Below are 8,604 nucleotides of genomic sequence, written 5' to 3' on the forward strand. Positions count from 1 at the left end.
CCCCCCCCCCCCCCCCCGCCTCTCTGCTCTTTCTCCCTTCTCCCTTCCCCTTCCATAACCCACTAAATAAATGTCCAACCTCACTCTGCATGGTGTACCTATCCATCTGTCTCTCGCCCACTGCGTGGCTCCCTGCCCAGGACCAGTCGCCTTCGGAGATCTGCGGCTTGGTCTCGTTTCCGTCCCTGCCTGGGACTGGCTGCTCTTGTGACCCACTGCCCACTGCCACCGCTGGGGGACCTGCAGCATTTCAATGAATCCATTACACTCAGCCCATAGGAAAATGACTCAGGGGTAAAGGTGTTTACCACCAAGCTTGACACCCTGAGTTTGATCTCTGGAATGCATATGGTAGAGGGAGAGAACCAGGTACCACAAAATTGTCCCCTGACTTCCACATGTTTACTGTCACATATATACAAGGGCAGCATGCACATACACAAATACATAAGTAAATATATTTATTTGAAAAAGCTATCTAGGTTCCAATCCTGCTGTTTTCAGTGTACTTCAAACCATTATCCCATGGTTCTCCAAACCAATCCTATGCTTGGATTATAGTAGCCTCCTTCCCATCAGTATTTTTCTTCTTAGTGTAGCTGCCAGAAAGCTAAACAAAGATGAAGTCAAGTCATCCTGCTGCTCAGTACTCTCTGGGTCAGTATGATCTTTATTTTCCTGACCTCGGCTCTTCCTACCGTTTCCCCTTCTCATTTAACATCAAACACAGAGCTGTTCCTGTTGCTCCTCCTGTTCCCAGCAGCTTCTGTTTCAAAGCCTTTTCATTTGTTGTTTCTCGTGCTTGAAGTAGTCTCCACAAGGCTGCTTTACTTCATTTAGGTCTCCTTTCAGATGTTCTCAGTGAAGCCTGCTCCACACTAGATAAACAGAACCATTCTCCGCTGTCTCCTGGTACTCCTTTTCCCCACTACTCTATTTTCATTATACTTATTTACCACCTGATGTACTGCCTATTATCTTGTCTCCCCAAACTACACTAGTAGGCTTTATAAAGAGAAAGACTTTATTTTACTCATTATTTTCTATTTTTAGATTGCTACATGTCTGTTATGGTATCTGATACATAGATAGGACTTAATGAATATTTACTGAATAGATAATGAACGACATAGACATGAGTAGGTCAAATAGAGATGATGGTCAGAGACAAACTTCAGTTTTGTCGTGTGTTTAGCTTATGATTATCCCATTTCTTAAGAAAATTCTGCATGGGGGTGAGTGCTTCTGTCTCCTGTTTCTTTCATCTAAGTGGCAGGAGGTGGATAGGGTAGACCATGGCAAATAAAGAAAACTATTTGTACTTTCCTACCTCATTGCTATGCTTCGTGGGTTACTATAACTACTATAATTCGTTATTTAATTGGTATAGTCAAGAATTAGCAACCCAAAGTCCCTTCCAAAGACAGAATCGATGACTAATGACTTGCACTTAGCTTTAGCTCCAGAGCTTCTACAAGTGTCTGACAAGCTGAGCTGTCTTGTTTCTAATATATAACAGCTCTAAGGGCGTCCAGGGGGAAGTTTCAGTTGCTGTGCCAGCTCTGCTGTCGTGAAACAGACTAGGGGAAGTCAGGCTAACTGTGAATTTTCGGTGGAAATTACAACTCAGGTATAAGAAGCAAATCTACCTAGAACTTGTTAAAACTCTGCAGTGGACATGATAGTAGACCTTACAGACTTCTCACAGGAAGTCCTAACCTTCCCATGTGAGAGACCCCAGAAGGAATGCAGCAGGGATTGGCCCTCACCAGGTTCTGGTAAGCCTGTTGGTGGAGTGGGAGACCAAGAACAACCAAGTGGTTCCCTGTAGAACTGTTTATCCCTAGAGCCCCCCCCCCCCCCCCCGCCCTTTTCCTCTTTCCAGAGTAATTTTTGGAGGTATGTTTCAAAGCATGCTTGGTACTTTAATCTATCTAAATCAAGTAGATGTAAACAATGTGTAACTCCTGCCGTGGCTTAACTAAACAAGTACTTAGAGAAAGCTTTTAGGCGTCTTGGACATTTTAAGCAAACACAGGAAAGCAGAACAGTCTCTCAGTCCTTTCATCTCAGGTCAGGGCACCGGAGATGGAGAACAACTTGGCTACAGCCGAGAATAGATGCATTACTCCTCCCCCTCCTTTTAGATTATATATGTGTGTATATATATGAATGAATACACACAAAATCTTGATAAAATGCATGAACTGCTTTAATGAAGACATGGACAGATAGCATTATTTCATAAAGCATCTGAAGTGTCCATGTAAAATATAGACAGGACAAGTTCTGGCAGTAAAATTAGGGATAGATTTGTGACTCACTATTGTATACAAATGATATTTCTCCGTTTGTGTGGGTCAGGAAACTGGACCCAGTTCACTGGGTGGCTTCTCCTGAGGTTATAAATCAGGGTGGCAGCTGAGACATCTGGAAGCATGACTGAGACCTAAGGGTGTCTTTCAAGAAGGCTCATTCTGATAGCTGTTTACTGCAGGCACCATTTCCTGGTCATTCGGCTTTCTCTTTAGGTGGCAACAACTTTCTCACCCCAGAACCAAGGATTCAGGAGAGTAACCAGAACAGAAACCATGGACCTTTTTGTGATTTAGTCTCTGGAGCTAGTCACTAAATCTCTCCTATAGTCAAGAGAAAGGAGTAGTCTCTGCCCTTAAGGAAATATCAAGTATTTGTGACCATATTTGGAGCTTGTGATTGGTTGGTCATCTGGTTTGATTTATTTTTATATCTTGTATTTGCTAGACAAAATTTACCACTAAGCTGTACACCCAGTCCTGAGGAATATTCTTTATATTTTACTCCCTTCTGAGCAAGTAACCACTGGGATTATATAGATAAAATCAAATAATATAGACCATTATCACAATCTTTTATTTTGTCCACATTCATGTAAATAACTTACACCATCTGCCAACTCCACCCAGCTGTCAACCATGAGTCTTGCAGACAATCTTTACCATTCCTTTCTCATGAGTAATATAGGAAAATGGCACACTCCATGACAGGATCACACCCATTGCTAAGCATTTTTGATATGGCACTTTCTCAAAAAGTATCCTAAGTCCAATTAAGCATTTAAACCTTCAAATTCAAAATTCAGTTGTCTCTGTCTTCAGATTTAGTCTCTAGATAGCTTCAGTATGTTCCTTTGGCCCCAGTTTTTCCTTCAGAAATTGTTCGGTTTTGTTTTTTAGCAGTAGAGACTGTTACTAAGTTCTACATTTCTCTTCCTTTCTTCCTTTTTTTTTTTTTTTTTTTTTTTTTTTTTTTTTTTGGTTTTTCGAGACAGGGTTTCTCTGTGGCTTTGGAGCCTGTCCTGGCACTAGCTCTGTAGACCAGGCTGGTCTCGAACTCACAGAGATCTGCCTGCCTCTGCCTCCCGAGTGCTGGGATTAAAGGCGTGCGCCACCATCGCCCGGCTAAGTTCTACATTTCTGATGTGTTGATATGGTTAAAGGAATAAGTGTCCCCCAAGTAAATCTCTTTTTTGAGACAGAATCTTTCTAGGCCGTACTAATACATTCCTAGACTCAAGTGATCCGAACGCTCGGGCTTCACCACCATGCACACCTGTGATGAGGTTTCACAAAAGATTGCTGTGCTCTTTCCCACTGCTCTTCTGAAGAGGCAGGCTGGTCCTTGCCTCTTCTTCCTCATTCTTTCTGTATCTCTAGCTCTCTTTCTCTCTTCCCTCCCCCACTCCCTTTATCTCAGTAAAACTCCCACATAAACTCTACCAAAATATAAATATATATTGATAATATGTATATGAAAGTTTTTCCTACGTCTATGTCTGTGTACCCCATGTGTGCCCGATGCCTGCAGAAACCATAAGCAGATACTGGGTGCCTCAAGTCCCTGGGTCCCTTAAGAGCAAGTAGGTTTGGGTGTAGGTGTATCTCGATTATGGATAGTTTTGAACCACCATGTAGATGTTGAGAACTGATCTAGCATTTTCAGTAACTGCTCTTATCTATTGAGCCATCTCCCTATCCCCTCTGTTAAAAATTCTTATGCTAATTCAAAACTAAAGGAAAAGCAGTAAAAACTCTTTTGGTTATCATATAGTGCTATAGTGCGTAGCTTCTGTAGCTCTTCACTAGCAGGCTGTTGGGAAATGTGTTCCAAGTTGAAACCTCAGGCTGGGAATTGACCCCTTCCTCCCTGCCATGCTGGCAGCATTCCAGGAGTGAACAGATAAGCAAGCACTTCTTCTGTGTCACAGACCCCTGACAGTACAGCGAGAGACATTATTAAGAGCAAGTAGGTTTGGGTGTAGGTGTACTTTTACCTTTGAAGCCTAATAAAACTATGCTAGCTTTCTATTTAGTGGTGCTGGGGAGTGGTCTTAGGGCCACAGGCATGCTAGGCTCTACCACTGATTATATGTGCCCAGGTGCACGCGCGTGCACTTTCTTATAACAAAATAAACGCAAACATAAACTTTGGCTCATGGTTTCAGTCTGTGGTTGCTTGAGGCCCGTGGCAGGACAGTACATTGTGATGAGGAGATGTGAAGCAAATGCTCATTTCCTGGTGACTAGGAAACAAAGAACAAAGGAGGAAGGGAATAGAGTCACAATAGTCTCTCAAAGGGCACACCCGATCTGAGTTACTTTTCTATTGCTGTGACAAACACCATGGTCAAGGCTACTTAGCAAAGAAAGTATTTAATTGGGCTTATGGTTCCATGGGTTAAAGTTTATGATCATCATGGGAGGGAGCACTGCAGCAGGCAGCCTGGCACGATACTGAAGCTGTAGCTGAGAGCCTGTTTGATCCAATGCAAGCAGGAGGCAGAGACAGAGAGAGAACAAACTGGGAATGACTTGGTCTTTTGACACCTTCAAGTCGGTCTCTAGTGACACACCTTCTCCAACGGGCCACACCTAACCCTTCCCAAACAGTTCCACCACTGGAGACCAAGGATTCAAATATATGAGCCTGGGGGGCCCATTCTCATTCAGACCTCCACAACTTGCAATGATATAATTAATTTTCTTTCACTAAACCCCACTATCTGAAAGTCAGCTACCTCCTAATAGTGCCAGAAGCCTAGTCTTCAGTAGATGGGCCTTTGGGGGCCATTCAAGATCCAAACTGTAGAACTTCATTGTTTTAGTGTGTAATTATATATTGACTTTAAAAACCAACTGTCAAAAGATATAATATGAAATCAAACTTGTTCCCTTTAAAAGATTTTATTGGAAAATATATACACTGATGATATATATATATATAACATCATATATATAAAACCCCAGTCAAAAGATAGGATATTTCTGTCTTCCAAAAGTTCCCTGTATCACTTTCCAGTCATTGCCCTCCTAGCCAACCATGCCCCAGAGAGCCACTGACCTATCTCATAAACGAGTTGTTTTCCAAATCTTTTAAATCACACCGTGTATTCTTTTATTACCTGACTTCTTTTATTCAACATGTTTCTATGATTGCTGTGTTGAAGTATTTATTACTAGTTTGTTTCTTTTGGTTGCCAAGTGGTATTGCTGTATGGACATACCACAATTTGTTTAGCTGCTCATCTGTTGATAGGCAGTTGGGTTGTTTCCAAGTTTTTTCTATTATGAATAAACCAGTGTGCTCATTTGTGTATAAGCCTTGTCTTGAACTTATGTCTTGTTATGAGCATGCTTTTCATTTCTCTTTGGTCATCTGATAAGAATGTCCTTGTAAGAATCTTCTGAACTCTTTGCTAAGGTACCTATATACCAGTCTTTTGAAGAACTCTTGTTAGTAATAACCAGTCACAGTTAAGACTGTCTTCCCTAACTTGTCACAGACAATCTATATCTAAGAAATAGATTATAAGGGGAAGTCACTTCCAAATTGCAAAGTGTTTATGTGTACTTCAGATTTTAACACGTCCCCAGTAGTTGTCTCCTCTTCTTGATTTCATGGAGATCCTCTTCCTCCTGTGGAGATGGAAAAGAAATTCTTTCCATCTGTGGATCAGCAGGTAAAGGAAGACAAATCCCTGGGCAGTGAGCCAAGAGAACGGGTAAAGGACTTTTCCCTAAAGGAGTACAGTTAAATGGAAATATATACGGGCTTGTGAATTACAGGTTTCTTTTAGCTTGGCTATAGGGCTCCTCATGTTCAAATGCTATTTCCACCATTTTCTTTGTATACCTTGAACAAATATCTTCCAGGCTTTGCTTCACCATCTGTAACCACGGGAAAGAGCAGACCTCTCTGGATTCCTGTGCAGACTGGCTGAGATAGTACATGAGAAGCCTACTGTGGAGCAACCAGCAGGCTTTAGGACATAATCGACAACTGTATTTTTAATGTATGAGTGTTTTGCCTGCATGTATGTATATGTATGTATACATACATGCATGCATGTCTGGTGCCCATGGAGGCCAGAAGGGTGTCAGATCCCCTGGAACTGAAGTTACAGATGGCCTTGTGTTGTGGGTGCAGGGAACTGAACTCAAGTTCTCTGCAAGACAAGTAAGTGCTCTGAACTGCAGAGCCATCTGCCCATCCCTTAAGTGGAAACTTTAAAGAATACAACCATTCTTCAGAGAGGGATTGTCTATAGTTTCTGGCTTTTCCTCTTTGGCTCTAGGGATGTGGACACTAAAGTCAGGGCCTTGCACTCACCAGCATGGGCAAGTGCTCTATGCCCATGGGGTGGGGCCTTATGGTTTCCTTTAAATGGAGTTTCTTAAAAATCTGGTTGGAAATGACACTCAGTAAATTGTCACTTAATATCATGTATTGACAAATTATGGACTCAATAAGTACTATTTAGCACAAAGTATTCAGTTAGATCACAGATATGTGAAGAGTACAGGCTTCATCAGTGACCCCAAAACACCCAATGCAGGAAACAGAGTGAAGCTGTAGCAGTGATGAAAGTCAAACCAGAGAAGAACAGCTTTTCCCAACAAGCCCAAATCAAAGATGCTGTATAAACCGAGCTTATAAATGGAAATCCTTATAATGTTAGCTCTTTAGTTTTTTTAAAGGTACATATCTACAAAAGAAATATCCACATCTAAAATAGGATTTTAGAATTCGATTGGCATGGATTTGCATCTGAGTGATTGGTAGTAGCCTGTATTCCTGCCACACAAAAGATATTGCTGTTTTCCTCTTGAAGGGACTGCAATTTTTCTGAGTTGGGTTTTGTTTTTAGTTTAGTAGTTTGTACTGATCTGACGAAAACCACGAAAGTCAGTTTATTTCAAAGGTCTGAAATGCAAAATATGTACTTAACATATAATCCTAAGTGGTTTTACTCTTAAGTTAAAGGCTAAAAATTAATACAAAGGAGTGATTAAAAGATAAAATTAGAACTGGGAAGACAGCTTAGTTAAGACCACTTGCTGCTCTCACACAGGACCTGGGTTCAGTTCCTGGCACCCATATGGTGGCTTATAATTATACTATACATTATGTAGTACTATCTATGGTACAATACTCCAGTTCCAGGGAGTTTGATGCCTTCATCCAACCTCCAAAGGCATGCATGTAGTGCATACATGCAGGTGAAACACTCATACACATAAAACATATGCCAATAAAAATAGAAATAATTCTAGTAAAAATAATAAAACTATTTATAATAAAGTTTTTCTTTGTAACACACCAAAAAGTTTAAGATCTATGCGCAGACAAGATGCTCAGGTAAAGGTGCCTGCTGGCAAGACTGATGACCCGAGTTCAGTCCCTGGGACCATTATAGCATAAGGAGAGAAATAATTCCCATGGAGTAGCAGACGTATGTGCTCTCTCTGTTCTGCCTCCTGCTGGTGTTGCCACCTTGTTGTAAAGGGAACAGCGGGCTGTGTTCCCGCCTGGATCCCGGCAAGCTTATCCCCTAAATAATCACAGAAACTGTATTCATTGCTGCCTGGCCCATTAGCTCTAGCCTCTTATTGGCTAATTCTCACATCTTGATTAACCCATTTCCATTAAATCTGTGTAGCACCACGAGGCTGTGACTTACCGGGAAAGATCCTAACCTACGTTTGTCTTGGGCCGGAGATTCATGGCAGCTCTCTGTCTCTGCTTTCTTCCTCCCAGAATTCTGTTCTGTCTACCCCACCCACCTAAGGGCTGCCCCATCAAAAGGCCAAGGCAGCTTCTTTATTCAACCAATGAAATCAACACAAATACAGAAGGACCTCCTACACCACAACCTAGCCTAGAATCTAGAGAAGAAGCCACAGCAAACCTCCCTCACATTCTAGTCTTCCTCTTTATTGGCAATGTCACCTCTTTTGTTACTATAATAGAAGTAATGAGATTCATGTCAAGAGTCAACTTATTAAAATGTCTACCATTTACATCTACAGAGTCTTGTCATACTGAAAACTCACCTTTAGGTCGGTCATTCAACAGGCGTTTTCACTGATTGTAACTTTTTCTGTGTTACTCGTCTTACGTGCATTTCCCCTGAGAAAGGGGGAGACAGATGAGGTACAAGGTTGAGGAAATTAGAAGAGGATTTGATATGAGGAGAAAGAGCCGGGAAGGAAGAGGAGCAAGAGTGAGGGAAAGTGGAAGAGATATCATTAGAGGAAGAGTGGGAAAGAAGGCAAAGACAAGAGA

The sequence above is a fragment of the Alexandromys fortis genome, unplaced genomic scaffold (assembly GCF_014885135.2).
Source record: "Alexandromys fortis isolate MF-2015 unplaced genomic scaffold, M_Fortis_MF-2015_v1.1 scaffold_99, whole genome shotgun sequence".
In the NCBI taxonomy this organism is placed as follows: domain Eukaryota; kingdom Metazoa; phylum Chordata; class Mammalia; order Rodentia; family Cricetidae; genus Alexandromys; species Alexandromys fortis.